Source organism: Nipponia nippon, unplaced genomic scaffold, assembly GCF_047370975.1.
Source record: "Nipponia nippon isolate SJK-2023a ecotype South Korea unplaced genomic scaffold, ASM4737097v1 scaffold_1, whole genome shotgun sequence".
In the NCBI taxonomy this organism is placed as follows: Eukaryota; Metazoa; Chordata; class Aves; order Pelecaniformes; family Threskiornithidae; genus Nipponia; species Nipponia nippon.
Genome location: NW_028262290.1, coordinates 87,402,853 through 87,429,793, shown reverse-complemented (window position 1 = coordinate 87,429,793; position 26,941 = coordinate 87,402,853). Strand labels below are relative to the sequence as shown.

Here is a 26,941-nt window from a genome sequence, read left to right as displayed (position 1 = left end):
CATGTGGACAAAAGCCCCCAAATCTTTATTCAATATAGGTTTAGACTAACTTTACTATTCAAGAAAATTAAATTTTGTTCTCTATTGAAAAGAATAACATCTCCCTGTATGCCAGGAAGAGATTGTAGATGTTAGGATATACTAATAATTTTGTTAGTCCTTATTGGTTCAGCAATAATTCCTCCAGCCTCCCTGGTGATTTTATACCACTGCTAGGATTTGTTCATTCAGCCACTAAAATTACTAACCCTACGCTATCATAAATGTTACTGTCAGATAGTTTATTCTAAAGAGCAGTATGATCAATAATTATATCCTACCATAGCAAATCAATGCACCTATATAAAAACAGAAAGCACAGCGTCTTGGTTTGCAACCATTATTTAAACACAGCTATGCTAAAATCATTGGTTTTCTTTCAATTTCTTAAAAAAAAGTAACTGCCTTGTATATAGTGTTTTTACATTATCTGCATATTCTTTCACACAGATGCCAAATTTTCTGTGAAATCAAGTCTTAGTAATAATTCTAATGCCAGCAATTAAATAACCTGGTATTCCTCTCCCTAAAACATGTAACAAACCATTTAGAATTTATTATTGTAAAACAATATTGGGAACCTACTAAACGTAGACAAGGAAACAGAGGAACACTGTACAGCTGAACACAGAAAACAGAAGATCATGAGTCTAACCTTGTTATGTTATAAGCAGAAGGTTTATCAACACAAAGAAGTAGCCCAAATTTGAAAGACAAAAATGGGTTAGATTGGTAGGATAACTAGGATTGCTATGGAGAGAGTTCAGGAAGATGGGATTATCAACAATGTCAGGTACTGAAATGAGGTTGAGGGCTCTTCATTAGCAGAGAATAAGAGGACATGAACTACTTCTTGGAAAGTGGTTTCTATGGAAGCCACAGCAAAACCCTTACTGAATTTAGACAAATAAATTGCTTCAGGGTAAGAAAAGACTTCTAAGAGATGTGATAAACAACAATAGATTTCATACCCCTGTAAAAAAAAAAAAAATCAAGACTTCAACATTAAAGAGATTCATGGTACTATAACACACAAAGCACCCAGAGCACCATGATGCATGTGTGAGAGAGGATAACAGAGAGCTTACTTCCATGTTACGTTCTTTTTTTCTTCATCTTTCTTGCTTTGTTCACAATCAAGAGTATATGCAAGACATTAAGTTAAAAAATAAATTTAAAAAAAAAGAAAGTAAGAGAAAAAGAGGTAAGAAGGAGAAGCAGGGTGGGGAGTAAAAGGTTGTATCTTTTTGTATCTTTCTCGAAGATGTAGCTATGGAGGAAAGGTGGGGAAGAAATCAGATGCCACCTGATTGCATAATTACAGTGAAGTCACACAATTTTTATGTACAGTTTAATATTTACTTTTTAAAAGGCTGGGAAAGTTTAGAATTGATATGTCAAAAAATGCCTTTGGTTTCACGCTCAAGCAAGTTATTTTGTGCAGTAAGCAACGGAGTAGCCTATAGGAAATTCTGGTTTATTGGTAAAGCACCATGGGAATATTCCCAGGTATTGTGAAAACTTAAATTACTTTTTACAGTTGAAGGGCACAGTCCGTATTTACTAAGATCAATCACAATACGAAGTTTTGTTTCATTTTCATTAATATTATTATCAGCTAGAAGAAAGAAAAACAGTAAAAAAGATGAAAGAAAATCTGCTACACTTCTGAAACCATAGATAAAAAACTTACTATGTTGTTGCTTCCTCTGTTAAGTAACACATTAAAAAGGACTAACATAAATACACACTGCAAAACGGGATCTAATATACTGGGCTACTTAGTTAAGTGGCAGCAACTTTACTGATATTTTGATTAAACTATGACCAGTATTGCTGACAGCTGTATAACTAGATAAAGACATTAATGTTACACTTTATTTTAAGGTGTTTTGAATGCATTAAGCTGTTCTGCTTTAATAATAAAGGAAAAACATGCAAATAGCAATACAGTTTTGTTTGAATTTTCATATTTGTATTAAGATGTATTCCACCATTATACTGAACAGAGGCAGTAGGTTCAGATTTCACAGAACTCGAAATCTAAAGATTTTTAGAAACCTATCAATATCTGGGAAGCAATTTTGTCATAATCAATATACAGTTTTGATTGTCCCTGTGAATATTAAGTCCTCTCAGGTTTTGTATAAAACCATTAATCTGGCAGAAATTTGTTGCTGACATTTAACCAAATTAATGATTTTGCTAAACAGCAGTCATCAATAACAAGTTTCTGAGAAAATAGTGCTCTCTTTTCCATTACATACATACTATAACACTAGGAAACGCAGAATTTTTTTTGGCTTTTAGCAAAAGACATTTTAAGATGATTCTGAAGCTATTCTAAAAAAAAGATGAATATACGAAAATCTGTACTACCTTATACATTGCATACTAAAAATTAAAAAAAAATATTAACAGAACTATTTTCACTTTAGAGACAACTGCTGCTAATACAAAGACAACAGAGACCACTATTGTTTAATTGGAAAAAGTTTATTTTACCTTCTTTAATAAAATGTAGATGAATCTATTAAAGTGAAAAAGAAAACTATTTCAGATTGCTCTATAACATATATAATATTCTGTACTTATACAGTGACAGACAGCTCTGCAAGCTGATAAATATCATGTAGGCAGTAGTAGCTGTAATCTCATTAAATAAATAATAACAGCATATAGTCAATAATCTACATATTTATGCAGATTTTGCTTTTGGTATCATCACCTACAGTTTATTCATGCTGTAATTCATGTGTCTTAAGGTTTGGATTGTTTTTAATTTTGTGGGGCTTGTATTTTTAAGCAATTTCTACATTATTTTATTGCCTCTGACTCTTTAGATACAGAACAAAAACATTTTCCCTGTTTCCCAGATAGCGAACTGTGGAATAGAAAAAGAAAATGAGTACCTAAATAATTTGCTGTAATTGTGAAGAGATTTGACATTCTATACCCTAGGACTTTCTTCCAACCTCAGTTTTAGCACAATTTCAGTATTCAGTTCTCTTAAGCTTGACTGAGTATTAGTTATATGGAAGTTTCAATGTCCTGCTTCCATTAGTTATTCAATTCAAATGTAAGTTTTAAAAGCTGCTCACGAATCCTTATACAATCATATAGCTAACCAAATGCTTTGCAACATCCAGCTCTACTGAGCACTCTTCAACAAATCCTAATTTCAGGAAATATTTACAATATTTGTAAGCATTCAGGAAGGATGAAATTTATCCCTTTGCAGACGAGGACTCTGCATATTAGTGGATCTCATAACCAGCAGCTTAAGTGAACACCTTCTGCCTGCAGGTCATCATTATACATTTGCTTTGGTTTTTCATCAATTATATTATGTGCTTTGTTTCCAAATTAACATTTAATTTTCCCTTTTTTGATGAACAAAAGAGAACAAAGGACTGGAAGAGAGCTCAGGAGTCATTAACTATGCCCAACCTGCAATCATAACCAATTTATTTCTGACTCAGAGGGCCCACAGAACATTTTCCCCACGTTCTGCCCCAAAACCATGGGTCACAAGCTCATTTCCACGTGGCAAATTTAAGTCAGAACACTAATCATCACTACTACAGTGTATTGTAAGAAGAGACAAGACATCGAGGGCACAAAGTCTTAAATTCATGCAATAACAATAAAATTGAATGATTTAGTACTGTTCCTGGTCTTTGACTGACTACAGCTTTCTGAAACAGAAAAATAAGAAACACACAACAGCAAATGATATTTTAGGCATTTATGTAAGAATTTTATTGAAGTAGAGGTGATCAAAAGGCTATTCTGAATATTATTTAGCTAAAAATCTGCCTGTGCAGGTAAAAACCGGGAGAAAGGTTCATGAGTGTGCCTCAACTGGGAACCACTCAAAATTCAGCTGAATATCAGCTTGCAGTATTTTATTAGCTCTAATTAGCAGGTTACAATGGTATCATGGAATGCACAAAACCACACATACTTGAATTTATTTCTTCTTGTTTAAAAATAGTAAAAGTGTAGTATTAACAGATATGCATAAGATGCCTTTCTTTATAACCATGATATGCAACTGAAATACAAATCACACTGGAAGATTACAGAAATTGTTAATTAATCTGGAAGAAAGTCAGTCTCATGGAGAACTAGGAGATGCTACAAAGAAGTATGCCCGTAGAATCTGTATTTTATCTCCTAGTGCATATGCATTACAATACAGTATTTAATTGCTATATGTATAGTCATAGGAAGAGTTACTTCACATTTTCCTATATTGTCATTACTTTATGTTCGTCTCATAAATTATTTAATGCACTCTGCAGATAAAGCACTGAACACAGAGTTATCAATTTTCTTCCTATAGATCTATTCACTATATGAGATAGATGTGGCATATCTATCAGATACTTTTATTCAAGAATTCTTCCAGAGTAGGAAACAAATTCTTTAGGCTACAGTAGACAAATGACATATTGTGCATATTACACACTTCTCTATCTATAGCATATTAATTGCAGTCTACCTCAGCTGTAGAAATGATCTTTCCAAGAAGCTTTCCGTAAGCACTGGAAAATACAGGAAAGAAGATGCATTACTGCAGGATGCTGCTGTGAATCGGTGTGGTGTGGCAGGTAGTTACTAGATACGCCTGAATGAATAAAAGAGTGTATAAAATCAAAAGCCTTGCAAAGGGGGGGGGGGGGAAACAGAACAAAAAGAAGCTTAAGCAGAAGTTAAGCATTGCCACCTAATTTCTGAGGCATCCTGACTACAAAGGTATTAAAGCCTATGATCATAAAATGCAATTCCCTAATCCAAGGATTTTTTTGATAATTACTTGAAACACTATTTAAAAAAAAAAAAAAAAAAAAACACAAAAACAAAAAAAAACCAAACCAGAAATGGTTCTGCGAGCAGGGATAGGAATCTGAGCTTGCCTTTTTTCAAATAGGTACTCTAAAAAAATAAGTTGTTCAACTATACTCACTTCAAAGTGCTCTCTCCATCTCAGGAAACTTTGTTGTGTTTTGGTTTTTTTTGACCGGTACTGACAGAGTTTCAAAGGTAAGAATGAAGTGTTCCCGTTCAATTTACTGTCTCTAACTCTTCTCATCTTCCCTCCCAACCCTTGCAATAGTTTTTTGGTTAGAGCAGGAGGCAAAAGATACAGATATGGTTTACTACAGGCAATTCTCAAAAGTGGAGACATGACCTGACCTTGCAGCCTGGAAAATTCTCTATTAGCTTGTATTTATTTGTACACACACACATATATACATACATATATATATACAAAGCACCATTAGCTATTGTTTAGGAGAGAACTGGGATCTGTTTTCCATGAGGACATACTAAAGTTGCAGTTGTCACTACTGATTGATTCTTTTCCTTAGGTATGGTAGGGAAAAGAAGAAAGAAAAAAATCCAAGGTTAGATGACAGCTTCAGATAAGGCAAGAAATTAATTGTTCAGTAAAACAACAAAAAAAGACCAATCACTTGGTACTTCTTTCACTCTGGTCAGCGGATATAAAGTCAGAAGGCCAAAAGCGTAAAATGTGTAAATACAAGTGGAGACTAACAGCCAAATTGTATAATTAAAATAGAATTGTCATTTGGAATGATCGAAATCATCAACACAGGATTCTGTCTGTAAAACTACAGTGTTTTTCTTGCATTTTTATGGGATGACACTACATCAAAGAAGTATTTAATATTTCTTAGCATGCTTGTTGGACAGGAAAAGTTTAGAACACAACTGAAAAGCTTATAGGAACAGAAGTGTTGGTTTTGCCTTATTTCTTAGCTCATTTAGTGATTGCTAAGCTACATCTCCACAATGTTTCAGTGGTGGTTTTTGTCAACAACATTCAATACATTTAACATAGTGAAGACTTAGGCTTTTGTTACCTTTTCTTTGAAAATAAAGGGAAAGCTATGTGATAGCAAAGTATTCCCTCACAGGTTTTCTGAGATGAATGTGTTTGGTTTGGGTTTTTTTGGGGGGAGGGGGCTTTTTTATTTTTTTGACTGATTAGCATCCATTGGTGTCGCATTAACACTAGCTAGTGTTATCTAAACTCTATTAGCACAATAAATTGCATGACATTTTACAGAGTTGAGATATTCTCCATTATCTTTCACTCTCCATATGCAGTTAAAGGATATTACTTACAGGAATTTGGCTTGATAAATGTTTCATGAGCAAAAGTCAAGGTCTCCTTACCTTTTCTAACCACTAGACTACCTTCCACTGAACTATAGTTTGTTATTCTGACTGTTACTGGTGGGAAGGTTGCTAATCTGCTGTCCCTCAGAGTGATCTGGGAGAGAAAAAAAAGCCATTTGGGTTGCCTTCTTGCTACAACAAAGTTAGGAACCTTTTGATTTGGCATATGCTAAGAGGAAAAGCTTTGAGCAACTATTCAATACTTCTGAATGATTGTAATGATGTTTAATTCCCCCTTGCACGATGTTTTTACTATGGCAACTAATCATTCTGATCTGGTGAAGCCAAAGTTCATTTCAAATTTCAAAATATTTCAATAGTTTTTGTTTCAGTAATGCGCTTTGACTTCACAAGTTTCAAAATGAATGAATATTTAGGTGAGAACACTATGTGGACACAGTAAGCAGGCACATGGTAACTTGGGACAGAAAGATCTTGTGAGATTCTGATAGGAGTCTTTGTTGGTAACTAGGACATTCAGCAAGGAAAAGCATTTGCCTAAACCAAACACAAGTGTACACATCTAGCATGTCAGCCTCGTAAGTAATAGTGGTCAAACTAAGGAGCTGAAGCTACACCTTGACACAGGGAGTATGCTGTTTCCTTTGTTCTGCTTATTTGTTTACAAAAATAATTTCCTTTTTCTGCCAGAAATCATCATCCTATATTCCATTTTTGAGGAATTTGATGAGAAGTGAATTGGCTTGCTTATGTACAGAAACACTACATTATTGTTCATTGCATACCCTTACTTTCTCCTGTAACACTATTGCTTAGAGACTCAAAACTTTACTGTAACTTTTAAAGGCAACACTAAGTATTCCCTCAGCATCCCCTGGCTTAGTCTGTAACAAGAAATATTCACTTTGAGTAGGAGTCTGAATTCCTTGTAAAAGTAACTTGTTTGATGGCTTCAGTGGGAGTCTTAGTTGCAGAAAGAATTCAAGATAGAGCTTATAAATATGATGTGCAGCAGTTCTGTGTGCTTCACAGGGCAGACAGAAATATAGAACTCTACATGCACATACCTGTTTTCAGAGGCTACTTAATAGGATTATACTGAGTTTAATAAATTCAAAGTATTCAGTTTATAAAATATGTTGGGATCATCATTGGGGAAAAATACTGTAGTTTCATGTAAGATAACATTAAGCACAAAGAGATAGGAAATAAATGGTTTATCATCATAAGGCAACGCACCTTTCTTGGAAAAGTTCAGTAGATCATGGAAGGTCGCATGGATGTGTTAAGTATATAAGACACCTAAACAATTTTAGGAAGCATAGTTACTCATTTCCATACTCTGAAAATGTTAAAATCTCAAAATACAGCTCTTAAAGGTAAATTAATTTCTGAAATTAATTACTTAAAGGTAAATAGGAGTTTCAAACAGACAGTGGAAGCAACTTGATTCTGTTCCTTATGTGTTTACTTACATTTTCATATAAATTAAAAAAAAAAAAAATTAGTCGAGCAGCTCTTCAGCTCACAAAGTTATTGTCTCTAAAAAAGCTCAAAAAGCTTTTTAGACTGTTCCTGGCTCCTCATTGCAGGCCACTAAAGGAGCCTGGCTTAAAAGCAGCTACCACAGCCAAATGAGATCTCTCATCCTCATAGCGCAGAACATGGTAACAGCTCTCATGTGACTTCAGGTGCAGAAGACTGGGAGAAGAGGCACGCCACTGATGGCCCCTGGATGTTTTGCAGGAAGGCTCCAGACCTGACAACACAAAAAACACTAAGCAGGTACAAAAGAGTTTAGAGTAGCAACGTGGAAAACACTAAGAAGCAGGAATTGCAATAGTTTCTGAGGCAACAATTATTTTAGCGGAATAGAATAGCAGCAATTGACACTGTGAGTATTTGAGATAAATTCAATTCTGAACCAACAAAATTCATTCTCTCTCTGGAGAAGATAATCTGGAGAGAAAATAATTGTGACCTATTTGCGCACAAACCACCAATGGTTATGGAAAAATCTATGAAGGGCAACAAAACGAAAGTGAAACAGTACACAGAAGTAAGTTACAGTGAGAAACTGACTGATTTTGGGGAGAGTTAATTATATCCACCTGCTTGGACAATGAATGTGGATTATTTCTTTTTTTAACTATTGTTAATTTCAATTTCTTTCCAACACTAAACCAACAGTGTAATATTTCAGTTGCAAATGCACAAGAACTTCAACTATAACAGTAAGGTTATTGTTTTGTTTCACATTAATTGGGGGTGGGGCTTGTGTGTGGCTTTTTGTGGGGTTTTGGTTTGGTTTTTTGTTTTGGTTTTGTTTTTTTAAGAAAAGTTTCATTAACTTAAAACTTTAACTAAATTTAACCTGACATCACTTCTGGGGGGGTGGGGTGGAGAAAGAAGAGAGAAAAAGGGAGAGAAAGATGTAAGCTTAATGAATAGCTCCTTGAATATCCCGAAAGATGTAATTGCTTAGGAGGGAGGGTACTGTAATCTCAAGTTTGGAAGTACACTCACCATAGTAAAACCTAAGGAACTCTTTGAACTGTCAAGTACCACTGTGTAAGCCTCTTGCAGTGTACTGCATGCAACATTTATAAAGAGCCCTTTAGAAAAGATCTAAATTTCGCATATGGTTTTAGCCTAAAGACAATGGATGTTCTGTTGTTGCTTTTAATGTCACACTATATCATGTACAAGTTATAGGTACATATCAATATCTTGCATTGTATAATCCCACCACACTTCACTGAAATGTTAAGCTTTCAGCACTCTCGCCCACAATATGATAATTACAGCCATTCAAGCACTAAAACTGGCACATTTCTTTTCCACAGAATATCATGGGTTATTCAGACATTTCACACCCCACCTCCTTCTACAATTTTCTAAGTAGCACTAAGATAGATATAAAAAGTGAAGATGGCAAACAGTGTGTGCCAGATAAGACTGAAAAGCAGACCTTTATCCTCAGTTCTGTTCTTCACCTGCAACACCAAACTCCAGACAATTATTCTCTCTCCTCCTTTCGTTCTCCTTCCCCATCATATGGTAATGTAAGATATTCCTCTTTGATCTTTCCAAACATATTTCAAGCTCTTTTGAAGACTGTGTATACGTAGTTTTTATAAATCCTTCTAAATTTTTTATAGTTTTAAAGGCTTCCTGAAGTATAAGAGGCTTTTAAAATTTAATATTCACATGGCCCATCCTCTCATGTCTATCTTCAAGAATGCTGTGAAAACCATGCTGAGTGCCCTTGTTCTTTGTGTTACCCTCCTGGAATTTCACGGCTCCCTGGATGAACAGTCATACAAATTTAGTTAATAAGGAACACCTTGAATATTTCCTGCTAGGAACTATGCCTCTGTAATGGATGGTCACTCTGATTTTAGGAAGCATCAAGAAATGGGTGTGTTGTTTCTGTTTTTATGACAGCAGTTACATGGTATTAGAAGAACATTTTTTTTCCCCTTTCTTAAAAAAAAAAAAAAAGTATCACTTTTACAAAGGTGTTAATGTGTAGCTGGAATTGAGAAAATTCCTGGAAGTAGTAAAAGCTTAGAGAAAGTGTCACAAAGAACAATTGTGTTAGTCCTGCTCTTAGTTTAGCTGTCCATTTGAGTTTGAATTATATATTTAAGTGCTTTTAGTTACACAAAACAATATATTCACAGAGATTCATAGAATCATTTACGTTGGAAAAGACCTTTAAGATCATCGAGTCCAACCAATGTCCTACTAAAAAGGACAATCTTAAAATGTAAAAAAAATCTGTGGTGGCTTTTTGATGTAATACGCAAGGCAGAGGAACTGGGGTTAGGGAACTAGTGAATTGAAATGATATATCTTTCAGAATTCATGCAGATTCACCAACTAAAAACTTGTCATAATACTGAAAAAAATATATATATCAGACGTGCATCTGATAAGAGCAATTATTTACAGCCTGACATTCACAACCCACACAATGATGTTACTCCTCTGCGGCTAAGTGGACAGATGTAAATGAAAGTTGCAATGATCACAATAGAGGTGATTTTTTCTTTTTTTTTTTACCAATGTTATCTTCTGCAACATCCTTCCAGTAAATTGATTTAGATATAAGTAGTCACACGGATGCAATGGAATGCAATTCAGTGGACTTCTATAGCTGTATAGAACTGAACCAATGGAGGCTTTCATGAATCATGTTCTATGTTTTATATTTCAGTATTTAGTAACGAGATTTTATTATGAAGGTGAACAGAAAATGAACTGAAAAGTTAGAAAAGACACTATGTAATGAAGAAATTAAGACCTATTACAGCAGTATGGCAGGTTGATTTCCTATTTCTCTTAAGAATATCCTATTAGGGTCATTTAGTTATTTAGCAGAAGCACGTAAAAAGTATACAAAGACTCAACATGAAGGAAACTTGTTCCTGAACAGCATCTCTTCTATGCATAAACTCAAGTGTCATAGAGGTAAAGGGACTTGAACAGAGAGTCTTATGCACTTACACTCACACAGAAAACAATGCATTTTAAAGAAATAAAATCTGCTGATATAAATGTAATTTAATATTCAAAAGCAACATAGGACAAAGTGCTTGGATATTCCTTTCTGGTTGTAAATGAAACATAAGCTTTCAAGGGTGAACATGAACAACTGGTAGAAGAGTGACCAGGGCTGAGATAGCAGTCCATTTGAAGCCACCATTATCAGGGAACGCTTCTTCCTCCAAACTGCACTTTAGGTCATCTACAGATTATTAGGTTCAATAGCGTGCCATTATATGTTAAGAAAAACATCAGATTAACTAGAGGCCAACATTCCTTTTTTTCTGTTATACAACATGTGACACTAGATCTACAAAAAAGCCTGTTTTAGCTATTAAAAAGAATAAATAAGCCCACCCCAAACAAAAGCCATGAGTGGTTTGCAAGACTGTCCTAGTATTAATTTTGAAAACTCTCATCACATTTGCTATCAAAGTCAGTGGTGTCCCCTTGTTCTCCTGATCACCTGAGATGAAGCTCTGAAACTGCTTATGACTTTATTCCATCTTCTCTCCATGCTCAACAGAGGGTACCAACTGGTGCTCTATCAGCACCTTCTTCCTAATCTCATCCTACCCGCAGCTTTGAGAGGCTTCTTGCAAATATGGTGCTGCAGGATTACAGTCCTGATAGGCAGCAGGACAAACCAAAGATGTCTACCCTGGTTGCTGACTAACTTTGAGAATGCTGTTTCACAGTACGCTGCCCATGCTGATTTAATGTGTAATGGACCAAGTAAATCACCACTTTGCCTCAATCCAGCAATTCCTATGATACTTGTTTCACTTTCTACTACTTGTAAGAAATCCCCATGTTCCTCATTTGTTTGAGAAACTCCACCACATTAAACTAGCAAATTTAGAAGAGTCTTGATGCTGTTACCATAGAGGAATGCTAGGGAACAGTCATTTCTTATTTCCATGGGATTTGTCTGAAATGTTTTATGCCATAATGATTGCTTTTACTTTGCTCTTATGAATTGCTATCTGTCTTTCTAAGCTGAGTCTTGATTTTTTCACCTCTGTACACAGATTTGTAATGTATCCATTGCTTCATTACCTACAAGCCATACTGACACCAGCAATAAGGAAAGTGGAGGTGGTACGATTTTCCTTGTCAAGCTTGGCAGCGTCAGAATTGCAAGTATGAGCTCTGCCTATTAAAAAGAGCTCTTTTCTTTTGTGCTGAGAAGCCAGCCAGCATTTGTCACTAGAGTAACACAGAGGTAAGAGCTGCTTCTTTGTTGCTGAACATTCAAAGGTATATATTTTCCTTTCAATAGCTCCAGCAACTCCCACTAAAAACCAATGAGGTTTAAGCAGAGCCCCAGGATTGCATTCTAAGACCAGTACCATTTCTTAACTGGTTCACAGAAAAAGTGGTTTGCTTTGTGTTGATTTCTTATAATGATTCTTAATAAAGCATTTGGGTTGACCTTGATCCAAAATGCTGAAGTTACAAATTAATTTGTGTGGATTAATATACTAAAAAAATATAGGAAGTAGCTATTTACAGCATTACTTATTGCTTCTCATTTCAATGCTGCCTCTATTAAACAGTATTAAGATGACTAGCATGTATTTAAAAACAAACAATGTTTGTTTTTAAAATTAAAGAAGAAAATATATGATATGAAGTGAAAATAAATTTGTTTGAACTCTGGAAGAAGAAGAACATTCTTCCTTAAAGAAACCTCATGAAGTTACTTAAATGAGACTGGACAATATACAGGGACCTATGCAACATGGGAAATTAAAAGGCGTCAGTGACATAACACGTCTTTTTTTCTTCGATATTAGAACTCCATATTTTACCTATTATTTCCCCTATTATTAATCCAGATTTCTTTTTTTAGATCTAATGATGGAAAAAAGGGTTGACAAATTTAAGTTAATGTCTATTAATTTAGAAGGGTTTTTATACTGCTTTAATTTTATTATTTCTCTAGCCTAATTCCTGCACTAATTTATATTTCCTTGAGGCCATTTGTGATGAGAATTGAATGTATTCAAGACTCTTTATATCTCTGCCTCAGCAGAGGTAGAATATACTAAGGGAGCAGAGAAAAGTTCTGTGTAGAGGGGAAAAAAAGACATAAGAGAGAAAAGGATAAGAGAAAAAAATGAAAATGAATTCTGAGCCTACTGTGGGAGAAAATAAGAAGAATTACAGTCAATGATTTGTAGAAAAGAGTGAAACACAGGAAATATTCTCTTATGGCAAGCAAATTATTTTCTTCATGTGTATATTCCTTAAAGGCAGCATTTGCATACTTTGAAAATGATGCAGAATACTCTTCTGATCTGTTTTCAAAGTCCATGCAAATACTTTGCAAGCCTGGCAGAAATTGTTAGTAAGGCTTCAGCTGACTCAATTGTTGGTTGAAAAAAATTCCACGCTTGTTCAAAAGTTATTGAATTCAAGACTTCCTGCAAAGAAAAAAAAAAATTCCAATAAAGCCTGTATGCTATCATGATTTTTTTTGCCTAAAAATACAAGGTGCATTTTAAGAATAGTTAGGGACACGATCAATTTACACAAGATCATTCATCAGACTGTACAGTCAATACAATTTTGATTTTCATAAAATGACAGAAAAAAATTACCAGATACTGGATGGAAGTGGAGCTGTGGAAGCTGATACAAAGTTGGCAAAGACTGGGGCTGGAAATGAAGGGCTTTTGGAATTAAATACTACAAAAAAATAAAGATCTAAAGGAAGGAAAGGGTCTAGAATCTATAGCAAAGAAAGATATAGAAAGTGGAAATGTTTGACAGAAAGTATCAAAAAAAGCCATTCAACTGATAAAGCTTGTTTATCCATAGGTATCTTCTTAGTCTTCCTTCCCATTTCTTTAGCTTTAATTTTTCATCCCCAGAGACAAAGAACAACACTGCTGCCAGTGTACCATGGCTTGTGGGAAGCATAGAGTTGTCACTCAGCATGCCAAAGAAGCCGAGTATTTGGCAATGGCTAATTGCCAAAATTAATAGTTGCTTTTCACTGCTGCTTGCCTTTTGCTCACAAGCAGAGCTAATTGATGAGGGGAGGGGAAGCTCTGTCTTCTAATCATATCTAAAATTTGGTTACAATTAAAGAAGAGTTCAAAAATTACTGACAGATGAACTGTGAGCAAATAACCTTAGTGTCTTAGGAAACCAAACTTAAAACCCCTTGGAGAAGAAAGCAAAAACAGTTATCATGCACAGAGACCTTTAAATTGTACAGTGCAGCTGAAGTGATCAACCTGGCATACGTAGAGTATAAACAAAATGCTTAAGAGTTTATAATCAGTGCTGTCTATGCCTTGTAGAAATCTAGAAACAGCTTTTTTAAAGGTACTTGGAGAAGGAAGGGAGGGGGAAGAACAAAATCCATGAGAAGATAGTGGAATATAATTACTTTGGGGAAGATGGGAAGTACATAAGGCTGTATGGCAATTATCTTTACAAATTGCTCTTTCTATTTCTATATCTTTCTCAAAACTTCTATCATGTGCCTACACTGGATGTTCATCTTCAAATCATTATAAGGTCTTGATAATATTTCTTCCCAATACATCTTATTTCCATTTGAGTGACAGGGAAACTGAGGCAGCATGATTTGAATCTATATAAGGCTTTCCTGCCTACAAAGAGAACTAAACACTTCAATCCCAGTTCTCTGCTATGCTGTGTTACAGGCTACCTTGACCAAAAGACCTACCCTATATGCTTTTTAAAAAATAAATAAATACAAAATTTATAAGTGTAACAAGGCATTTTACATCAAGACAACAGTTAGAACAAAAACATGAGTGGGAAGAAATCAACAAAGGAGAACAGATACATAGATTCTTCTAGGCCAGGAACAGCTGGCTTTCTTCCAACATGGTATTACCCCTTACAAATCAAGGGAGCTGTTTTACCTTCAGCTCTCAGTTTCCTCAGCTCCCCTCCTGTAATAACTGGAATAATTAGACTGTCTCTCCACAGCAAAACAAATACCGCTTGAGAACTCCTGTCCCACTCCCTCCTGATCTCAAAAGACAACAGTCCCAAACAGGCAAAAACAAAAGGAAAAGGCAACCATAAAATTGCCTTTCATATTCCACTCAATATCATGCTCCCTTATACCATTAATGCGTTTCCTTTTGCAGCCAGTTGATCATCTGTGACATATTTACTAGCCCATACTATCTACAAAACAGTTTTCCAGGGAAAGCTTGAGCTTCTCTTTGGTGTCCTTTGAGGTACAGATGTCCAAGCGGGTCTTGCCCTGGCAGAAGAGAGCGCTGCCCTCTGTCAGTTGCCTCAGTGAAACAGAAAAAAACATCTTACTGAGGCCAAACACAGTGGGAGGACAGAGATATCAAGTCCCCTTGTGAAAGAGAGGCTATATTAACAAAACTCAGCAAGCAAATTCACAAGGTTTCCTCAAACTCCCTTTTAAAGTATGGAAGAGTACTGCTCTTCAATCAGGAATGTATCTGTCACATAAGCTAAACTAATGCCACCACTTACTAGAGGTGCTCTGAAAAATGAATTTTTCATCTCTGGGAAAGACTAGAATTAAATGGCTTTTGTTTTGCTTTTACTTTTCTTGAATTATAACTAAGCATTGCTGCTGAAGAATTCCTCATGGAATAGAAATTCCAAAGTGTTTAATTTGGAGCTATCAAAATATATTGATTCAGCAGTGTCAGAATAGGATCATAACAGAGCCTAAACAGAACTAATTACTTAAAATAAAGCATTACCATTTCCTCTACTGATGGAAGCATTTCCAGAAAAGCCAGTAGATATGCAACCGATAAGAATTCCAATCGTCTCAAAATCTGAGTTGCAGTACCTATTGACTGAATCTACATGGCATTGTATAAGAGACCTTGAGGTCAAGGTTTATGTTAAGTTCCATGCTATTTAACCTCAGAAACACAAGGGTAAGACCCAGTGTGAATCAAATTTGTATGCACAAAGGGAAAACCCAGAGCATGCCCTGCATTTTAAAGTGCCTTCTGTTACCTGCCATCTAGGTAGGCTTCCAGAATGCATGATCTTGTACTCCTATCCATCTTTTCTGACACCTTCATGTGATCAATATCAAGCCAAAAAAACAGTCTGACATCCTTCATGTAAAGGCCCAAACATCATTTGCTACAAGGGTAAGTGGGATTTTAATCTTCTTGCAAGAGTAATACTGATAGTTGGAGCTGTGTCTTGGGAGTACAGTGGGACTCTCCAACCAAGAGACATTCCAGAAATACCCAAATTTGTAAGAAAACACTTGCTTATGTACAATAACAGTATATTTTTTAAAACTACGAACTAAAATATACTTAGTCACTCTTTCTGGAATGGTAATACTAGAAACAATGAGGATAAGGGCAGAGCAGAGAAAAGCATATGCTGCACTGCAATGACCTTTCCAAGCAATGTTTTATTGTGTAAACAGAACTCATGTTGTAACTCATCTACAGCTGATGACTTTACTGTAAAATTAATGCTACATTTAATCCTAATTTATAAGATAGCTGCTCTCCTGAGGTACATCGTAGACTACACACACACACAAGTGCATGAAAGAATTGCACAGAGTTTCTGAAGGGAAGGAAGAAAGGATACCATGATTCTGCACAGTTGACATAAAAGTTTTGATAGAGATTCAGAAGAAAAAAAGATAATTGAACCTTTCACCTTTCGCCTATGGACAACCACAATCGCTGCTGCCATTGACACTGGGAAAAATATTCAGCTTTCATCTTAGTTTTAGACGTGAATCGTCAAGCACATTATTACACTTCAAATCAATACTGCACAGCTGGTAGGCCTTCATATGACATAGCTTGAACTAAAGTAAAAAGAGAGCAGCTTTAACAAGACTGAAAAAGAATTGCACTTGTGTTTAACAGTATCCTTTGAACTGAATACTTTTGCAGTTGCTCCTTGACGGTGAACTGTCATCCTTCAACTTGTTTCACAAGGTCTGAATATGAATCCAGTGCACACAAAGAGGAATAACAGACGTGTTGCAGGCTGACACAGCGTACCCACCAAGAGCCACAGGCAACGCAACCCCAGGAGCAAGTTTAGAAGGGAAATTGGACGACCATCAAGTGTGACCTCAAATTATATAAATCAGTGTCCACAACCTCAGAGCAACTGTCAATGGTGCATAAACTGTGGTTTTGGTTACAGAAAGGCTGCATTTATGTCTGATTGAAGTGGATGAACAGAACCATAAATAAATAAATAAGTAAATAAAATGGTTCAATTCTCTGTGTTAAATGAAAAGTGTCCTGAGAGAATTATTTATTCCTGTAAGTCATATGAAAGACAAGGGAATATGACTAAGTGGAAAACAGAAATTTGATTCTGAAAAAAATATCCAGAACTTGACATCTTTTTTTCTTTTTTCTTTTTTTTTTTTCCACTCCTTGCAAAAGAAATGGGGGAAAAACACCAAAAAAACCCACAGCAAACACTTATACTTTCAGGTTTGTATTGGAGTTGTGGGTTTGGACATTTGGGAATCGAATGAGAGGAAATGGAGGATGAAAAGGAAAAAAATTAAAAGAAGAGAGAGAGAAAACATTTGATTTCCACCCCAAAAATCCTGAAATACATTATGGAAGTGGCAAACCAAAATTAAAACTTTGAATCTGGCAGAACTGTTTTCTTCTACCTTGGTGCATGACTTAGCCCCCATACTATTGGATTATTACAAGAGAATGAGCAATCTTTCCACATCCTTTATGACAATATCTTTATCACGAATGACATTGCCACAGATGGTGATATTTCTGTTTATGATCATATTTAACTAAAGAGCTGATAATGTTAGAGTTAAAAGGCAAATGTTTGGCACAGAGTCAAAAAGTTAACTCAAACAGAAGTTCCAGGATATTTGAAATGTGCTAAAGTTAATTTAAAAAAAAGAAAAAGGAAAGTAACGTCTCTTACTATCATAAGACAATGACTTTGATTCCCACAACAATTTATTATTCTACCTTCTGCTCTGTCTCACACCACCATCACTACCTTTTTTTTTTTTTTTCTTCTTCTAAATTCTTGTACTGCCTTTTATATTGAAAGCAAGAAGGATATATATGCTGTTTCTTTAAATATATCACAGGTCTCAAGTGGGAAGAGTGGAGAGGGACTAATGAGGAAACTCTTTCATGTGATAACAAGTAGCTTTCCAAATAACAGTATTTTCACTTGCAGAAAACAACTCTAATTCAACATTGAAGTGCATTGTGAAAAATTGTCATCACTGATTTAATGTATGTTGTATACTTGCTGCAAACTTGACAGCAGCTGAGAGCTACATTTGGACCTGATTACATCATCAACACTTCTGATAATTATACTGTAAGTCTCAAAATATTTGGTGTTCTTCCTAAAAACTCAGCTCACTGAAACAAAGTGTTTACATGAGAGTCTCATTTAATAAAAAAATAAGTTTCTAGTCCTTGTGTTTGCAGAGAAAAGCTTCAAAACATGATTAGAATCTATTATAAAACTTAAAAATAAGTAAAAAAGCTCTCAAAAGCCAATATTAAAAATGTTTTCTTTAAATCTACCTTAAAATTTGTCATACTCTGTTTACTTGCAAGTCACTAGATATGTAGACTACTCTTCAAATGTAGTGCAACAGAAGTAGTCATTAAAAATTACTAATCTAGATTTTGTCTTACTCATTTTGATTTTTTTTTTTTACAGGGACTTTTCCACTTGTCAGATTTGTTTTCTCCCAAGTATGCCAACGTAAGTAATGTCAAAGATGTTTCTGGTATTTTCATTGAAGAAGTCAGGAGCCAGGAGAAGGAAAGAGCCTGAAAGATGTAACATATCATCATTCATCAGCCACTTAGAATTTAGAGGAGAGGGTGGTGGTGAAAAATCAATTAAATCGCAAGCATTGCTACTATTTCACAGATTCACATCTTATTTATGACGGGGGAAAATCACCAATACTGTGGCCACTCTCTGGTAATGGAATTTTGACTTTGCAAAAGATGGAAGAAAAGGTGCCATATACTTCAGTTAGCAAAAGGCACTGATTTTTTAACAGCACACAAGATGCATTCTATGAGACTGGACACATAGTAAGCAGTATAGCAATTTGATCCATCACCTCCCTTTTATGGGGAGTTGCTACTGTAAAATTGTAACTCTTGGTAGAAACCAAGGGGAATTCAGATACAGGAAATCTTACAGAATCACGCTCTTACATTACAGATGCTTTTACAGAAGGATTTAATCAGCAGAGGACTGTCAGGACCTCTAAACACAGAAGGTGTCAAAGATTCACTGCTGGGTCAGCTTTCTTGACTCCTCATCTTAATCAAGACAAAACGCCTGATGTCATTTTGAATGACAAGCCTCTTGGTAATATCTTTGCTAATGGGGATTTACTGTGAAAGCAGCATAATGAATTGAACAATTCTGAAGTCAGTTGTAAGCACAAAGGCCAGTAATTAGTGCTTCCAACTTCTGACTCTAAGAAATTTACATAGTCATTGAGCTGGCATTCAAGCTTTCATGACTGAATTAAAATTAAACATTTACAATGAGGTTGTTTTGCATGTAAGGCAAAAATTATAGTTTCTTATAAAATCTATTTACTTGTAAAATGAAAAAGACGATAACACAATTTGTTATAGACTATCACTTTAGATTTTTCATCAGTCATATACAATTGGCTGCTCCCCCCAGGATAAAGGCTTTCCACAGTTTCAAGCTGCCAGAAAAATACAGTAATGGCTTAACATCCCTAGTAAAACCAGTATGTAAAAACTAGTGTACTAGTTTCTTGAAAAAAATAAGCTTTGCAGATTACATAAACGTCTTTTTGCCACTATTACAACATCTATTTAGGATTATCATAATAAGCATGAACTTCAATACACTTCTTGACATCATTTCTATGCCAACACAAGTTTAGACCAAAACATATCAATGTTATTTTTTCATGATATCAAAATAAATGAAAAAAAAAATTCACTAGGTCACAAGCTGTGTTTAGCTAGTGAACTATATTGATGCATGCAAAACTTCAGATTAATTATTATTTTCAGAGGTTTCATTTGTAAATGCGACGCATTAAGATTTTCTACAGAACAAAACTGACCTTGGGACAACAGTGCTGAAAAACCAATATTTAACAGGTATTTACAAAATGCAGAATCATAGAAGCAGTACCAACAGAATTCTCTCTGTTTTGCAGTGCAGTTGTCAGATAGAATAGTCCAAGCATTACAGCCTTTGATAACAGCAAGAGAGGAGGCAATAGCCATCTTAGAGAAGGATATCAGAACAAGAGGAGAGGAACTAAACACTTCCATGACACACATGCTTCTCCTTGTCCTTCTCACCCCTATTTTCCGACGCTAAAACAAAAAAATTCAAAAGTTTCTTCAAAAGGGAATTCTTAACACTTTTTTACATGTGGAAAGCTGTCATCAACAAGGCAACTAAAAAGGTTTTCACCCAACTCCAGGAGCAGCCAACTTCTTATGAAAACTCCTTATGAGTACTCCCCAGGATGCTTGCAAATCTGTCATTAACATGCAACCCTCAGGTATTTTAGAGTTACAACCTAGAAGTATTTGGCTCACTAGACAGAGTTTACCATGTTCATGCTACTCAGTAAAATGTATTACTTCTCTTTTTTTCTAGGGCAACTATGATCCTCAAAGGAGCTTGTTAAGGACATTTCAATACAAAATTATCAAGATCCATTGAAGAAAGAAGCTTCATGTAGGAATGCATGAAACCGATTTCATTAACTTCATCTGAATTTTCTTGACTGAGCATCATTGATTTCATCCTGATGAAAACTATTTTTGAATCTCAACAGTGTTGTAGCACGTTAAAGCAATTCCTCATAAATGTTCACTAAAGCTGCACAAATACCTCTAAGCACTTTTCTGAAGTTTGAATAGTAACAAAAAATACATCATCTATTTAAAAGGCTCCCTTTGCAAATAAACGAACAAATTCAAGAGCGACACGAGTCCCCTGTAAGGTATGTAGCAGAAAATCTAAAAGACCTTTTAGAAAAAGCCTGAAGAAGTAGATTTTATCAAGTAAAACAGGCAAGGTAGAGATTCAATTTCCAAAGTGATAGCCTGTAACACTGTCAAATTGCCCCTTCCACAAATTAATTTGACATTTTGAAGCATAGCTTACTAGTTTTTGCTGACTACTGGTGTCTTGATAAAGACAGAAGTATGAAATATTTTCTCATGTAATGGGATCCTGAACACAGTTCTCCTATATAGATAATATGCATCACATCAACTTGCTAACATCTCATAAAGGAAAAGAGATGTTCTATATTAATTTACATATATTGTATTATTCAAAATATGCTCTAGATTAAAGAATTTCATAGCATGAAACTGATGACATGTCTACTTTATTATGTGTATTTCTATAACATCTGGAACACTATTTATCCACCCAAGAGTACTGAGAGAGCTGGCAGAGGAGCTCACAAAACCACTTTCCACCATCTGTCAGCAGTCCCAGCTAACCAGGGAGGTCCCAGCTGACTGCCAGTTAGCAAATGTGACAGTCATCTACAAGAAGGGCTGGAAGGAGGATCTGGGGAACTACAGGCCTGTCAGCCTGACCTCGGTGCCAGGGAAGGCTATGGAGCAGCTCATCTTGAGTGCCATCACACACCACATCTGGGACAACCAGGGGATCGGGCCCAGTCAGCATGGGTTTATGAAAGGCACGTCCTGCTTGACTAACCTGATCTCCTTCTATGGCAAGGTGGCCTGCTTAGTGGATGAGCGAAAGGCTGTGCACGTTGTCTACCTAGACTTCAGTAAGGCCTCTCACACCGTTTCCTACAGGGTTCTGGAGAAAATGGCTGCCCATGGCTTGGATGGGTTTAATCTTCGCTGGGTTAAACAGTGGCTGGATGGCCAGGCCCCAAGTGTTGTGGTGAATGGAGTTCAATCCAGCTGGTGACCGGTCACAAGTGCTGTTCCCCAGGGTTCAGTATTGGGGCCAGTTCTGTTGAATATCTTTATAAATGAACTGGATGAGGGGATTGAGTGCACCCTCAGTAAGTTTGCAGATGACACCACGGTGGGCGGGAGTGTTGATCTGCTGGAAGGTAGGAAAGCCCTACAGAGGGATCTGGACAGGCTGGATCGTTGGGCCAGGGCCAACTGTATGAGATTCAACAAGCCTAAGTGCTGGGTCCTGCGCTAGGGTCACAACAATCCTATGCAACGCTACAGGCTTGGGGAAGAGTGGTTGGAGAGCTGCCTGGCAGAAAAGGACCTGGCAGTGTTGGTTGACAGCTGGCTGAATATGAGCCAGCAGTGTGTTCAGGTGGCCAAGGCGGCCAATGGCATCCTGGCTTGTGTCAGAAATTGTGTGGCCAGCAGTACTAGGGAAGTGATCGTCCCCCTGTACTCGGCACTGGTGAGGCTGCACCTCCAATACTGTTTTTGGTTTTGGGCCCCTCATTACAAGAAGGACATTGAGGTGCTGGAGTGTGTCCAGAGAAGGGCAATGAAGCTGGTGAAGGGTCTAGAGCACAAGTCTTATGAGGAGTGGCTGAGGGAGCTGGTGTTGTTTCATGTGGAGAAGAGGAGGCTGAGGGGAGACCTTACTGCTCTCTACGACTACCTGAATGGAGGTTGTAGCAAGGTGGGTGTCAGTCTCTTCTCCCAAGTAAGAAGTAATAGGATGAGAGGAAATGGCCTCAAGTTGCACCAGGGGAGGTTTAAATTGGATATTGGGAAAAATTTCTTCACTGGAAGGGTAGTCAGGCATTGAAACAGGCTGCCCAGGGAAGTGGTTGAGTCTCCATCCCTGGAGGTATTTAAAAGACGGGTAGATGTGGTGCTTAGGGACATGGTTTAGGGGTGGACTTGGCAGTGCTAGGTTAACAGTTGGACTTGATGATCTTAAGGGTCTTTTCCAACCCAAACGATTCTGTGATTCTATCATTTTACTTAAAACAGCTCAGTATATTAAAAAAGCTGATGGATAGATTTATGCAGTAGCAGCATTGACCTGAATCAAGAAACAACACACAAATAAATACAGAGCACTACCTTGCCTCCAAGCAAATAGTTCAGAAATCATATGCAAGAGCAAAATGAGGGCTCCCAATATCTGATCCAAAGAAATTTGCACTTTCCTCTGGTGGCACTAATGTTTAATGAGTGAATAAAAAGAAAAAAAAAAAAAACAAACAGAACAACAGTGTAGTTATACACGCATGAAACACCACAACTGCTCCCCTGACCGAACCACACCAACCCAACCTGTGCATCTACTGTTGCCCTGTACTTGCCTTGGCTCTCATCCCTTTTGCTCCAGGGTAGATGGCCAGGCAGGTGGTGGGCCATTCCTGCTACGGAGATAGCACAGGGAATCCTGGAAGCTGACTATGACCCTCCTGAACACATAAGAGCACATTTTCTATGCAAAGTGAGGTGAATCAACCCAGCACGAGCAAAGGGAGGTAACCACAGGGCAGATGAAACTGGGTGAACTACTAGTGGATAAGTGTCCCCTTAGGGGAACCCAGGGCTTGTTCTGTCTCAACATGCAGAAAGAATTCAATCTGATGGAACAATTACCAATGAAAAAGATTCTATAAATTATTTTACTTCATCCCAAGGCAATTTCCCATGCACACTGGGAAGTTCTGAATTGTTCCCGATTCCTGTAGTAATTGCACTGGATTAAAAGTGAAAAAAGTTCTCCCTTCACTGTTCAAAATATACATCTTAATGGTAAAATGTAATATATATTATTAATTTCAACTATAACTGTGAATATCTGTCATTGTGGAAAGGCAGGCTTCCCAAAGATGCTACAGAACACAATTCTGTTCATTCAAAGTCTTCAGCCACTTCACCATCATGGAATAATTATGCATTAATTATATCTCATGTTTCTAAGTCAAACACGTTAAGCCATGAGGAGCATGATGCATTTAGATTCAGGTCAGCTACATGAATGCAAGAAAACCTACATGCCAATCTCAAGACAGCCAGAAAAAAGCCTTTTTTTAAACCAGTCTTCCAGACAGCTGAATTATCAAAAAATTATCTTCCTGGATCACATAGTAAAATAAACTTTCCTTGACCGATATTCCTGCATGATCCTAACGTTCCTCATTAAAGAGATAATACAGATTGTGGGATATGCCCTAGACCACACTTGTCCAAAGGCCTTCACAAAACTGGTACAACACAGAAAAAGTCAAGCAAGACTGGTATTCTGTTTCATCTCTGCATTCTTGCTTTTGAGGGATAACCATTCTTTTTACAACACAAATTGATTGAGGTTTTTTTTCTCACCCAAATAGAAGCTGTTAGGACCAAACTTTCCCCAAATTATTTCTCTCTGCTCTAGAGGCACATTTTCAGTCTTACTGTATTGCTGGGTTAGGTTTGGTAAATGTAATAAAAAGCAGAAGCAAAATCATATTTGCCAATCCTTTTCCTTCACCTTCCACCCTTCTCTGCACTAGTGCCCTTGAGCTCCTCTTGCATTTCTTTCTCCTCATTCTTCCAAATGTAAGGTAAGATGTTTTATTTAACAATCACCAAAGCATAATTTCCCGTAACTGCATGACAATGTATGAAAATATATTTTATCTAAGGCGAGGCAGTTAAGTGCTTTATGTTACATCATTAATTCTTTATCACATAAGTAAGACAGACTAGGCACCTCCTGAAGATAAATATCTTGTAAAGCATGTTATACTATACCTATCTTGCTATGTTAGGAAGACATTAGCTGAAGTATGTTATATATCTTTGCAACCAAGAATAACTTTGATATAAAACAAACTATGCTGAATAGGATGGACTCTAACAAAGTAAGTTTGGTCTTTTATTTGTATAGTCAGTTCCTTAAGAAATCACTGAGGTTTAAAATCGCTTCTCCTAATATAAAAGAATATGTAGTACTGTCATGGGGTTAATGGCTTTACATGATTTAACATCATGTCATTAAAATATCTTTGTACATGTCCCACAGGTCATATGGCATTACTTTACTTTAGGTTAACATAGCCTGATGTTAATCTTTGGTGATCCTCCTTTTTTATCTGCCTGTATATACACTCTAACACCTGTCTGTGAATATTGCTAACTTCTTCAGACAGAGAGAATAATTTTATACTTTCATCACAATTATTTTCAAATTAAAAAACAAGAATCACAAAAGGAAAAATAAATGCCATTCAAAGGGGAGAAATCCATTTGTCTTAGTTTTCTGTATGTTTCTGAACCCTCATTACTATAATAGCTAAATACCTCACAGATTTTAACACATTTGTTTTCACAACACCACTGTAAACTAAACCAGTGATATTAGTTCTATTTTATAGCTGGGGAACTAGGGCACGGAAACTCTACACAACTTTGTCATACCACTGGGTGAGATTAAGAGAGGATTCAAGTCTTCATAGCCACTGGTAAGCACCCTCCTGGATCTCTAGCAAACTAGTTATCTGCCTTACCAAATAGCAAGACAAGTAAGTAGGTGGAATCTTAAAGCAAAGCCCACAGAATGACAAATGAGAAGTGAAACTTCACACATACAATCATTAGCTTTACAACAAAAGCTTTCTGAAGAGGTGTTTTATCCACATGGCTCCACAACTCTTACGAAAGAGTCCTTAAACATGTTAAATAAGCCAAAGAACAAACTTATACCTTACCATACATCCAGTTTCTCTCATACACCTGCCTTCTTTTCCTTAGTCTTCAATATATAAAAGGGATCATATGGGGAAGACTGGGAAGTCTGCAGTTTTTAAAAGACATCAAAGTCAGCCAGTTTTGTATCCGGGTATCAATCACCAACACCCACAAATGCCACATGAACTGCTCTGTATATGTGGGGCCCTAAAAGCCGGAAAAAAGATGGTAAAAAGTTATTTCTGGTAGTATGGAGGAATAAAAAGAATTAGAAAATTACATCAGTTAACGGAAGCTGCCTTTTGTTAACAAGAGCTCATAATCCTATTTTTTTTTTTAATTCTGCATTGCAATACTGCATGCAATCAGCAAGAGATATTCCATCTGCATGTGGTCAGAAGACACATGATATGGCTGTTGCAGCACCGTTCTCAAGAACGAGAACAGGACTGAAAAAGCTGCAAGTGGTTCAAAATGCAGCACCTCACTTATCTTCCTATGTACTCTAGGATTATTTCACCACCCTGTCCATGACATTCTGAATGCTAACCTGTCTCTTCAGTGAAAGCCAAATAAAATTTAGACTTTTGCCCGTAATTTGCAGCCTTGTAACTGCTAAAAAACTTTCACCAATAATCCCTCTGTATTAAGAAACAAACTCAGAGAAAAGATAATACTTTGTTTAGCTCCTCTGTAAGTCAATGCGACAGATAATAAATGTATCTGACCAGTAAACCAATTAATCTCTTCCTCACTTAGAAAATTCTTTTCACAAATGCTTCAAGAGCTTTCCAACAAAGTAAACAATTCCTACCAAAAAAGTTTAGTAGAAAATCCAAATTTCTTCTGAAAGAAAAGGCTTGATTGAAAATTGCAGTATCTCCCAATCTATTTTATATAAATGCTTTCATGTGCTAAAGATTTAAGTCTTAAAGGTTAAGAATGCTTTTAGATTTTGAAAATTATATCAGTGATACCTACCCTGGAAATGGCTGAGAAACTGATATACCTTTCTGGCTGGCATAACTGATTTCAGGTAACATACAGCATAACAAGGCATATAAGGTTATCTCCACTCTGATTTTGGAGCACTTCGTTCTAGAAAGAGACAACCTAAAAAGCAGAGCAAAGGAGAAGTCTGAAAGTGAACTGAAGAAAAAAAAAAAATAGTGAGAAGCTATCCTGGCACCTGAGCTCCTAGAGAAGAGCCATTTTCCACAGGTGGTTGTTTCACCCAGCTGGGCCTGTACATAAGCAGCAAAGGCAACAGCTTCTGCCTCCTCCTAGGTAACGCTCACCTCAAATGGAACTTGTATGAACAGTACTTGAAAAGGTTAGCATATCCAAGGTTAGCTCCTGTGCAGGACACCTCTAAAATGAAGCCAATTTATTGTGCTTGCTTTTTTCTTACCTCCCATGAACGTACAGAGAGCAGAACCAGAATCTGCTCCTCCTTTGGGAGGAAGCTTAAAAGTCAACTTCAGACTTCAATGGTAAGCACC

At 36.4% G+C, this 26,941-nt stretch overlaps 1 long non-coding RNA gene across 1 annotated transcript; it reads right to left on the bottom strand.

Annotated features, from left to right (window-relative positions):
- Window positions 1-7,622: 7,622 nt before the first annotated feature.
- LOC148057454 (uncharacterized) lies at window positions 7,623-26,558 on the bottom strand. The gene is made up of 3 exons (XR_015699820.1): window positions 26,421-26,558; window positions 25,460-25,646; window positions 7,623-7,972 (listed from the first exon to the last, which is right to left on the bottom strand). It is a non-coding gene; the product is annotated as an uncharacterized LOC148057454 (long non-coding RNA).
- Between the last annotated feature and the right edge of the window lie 383 nt (window positions 26,559-26,941).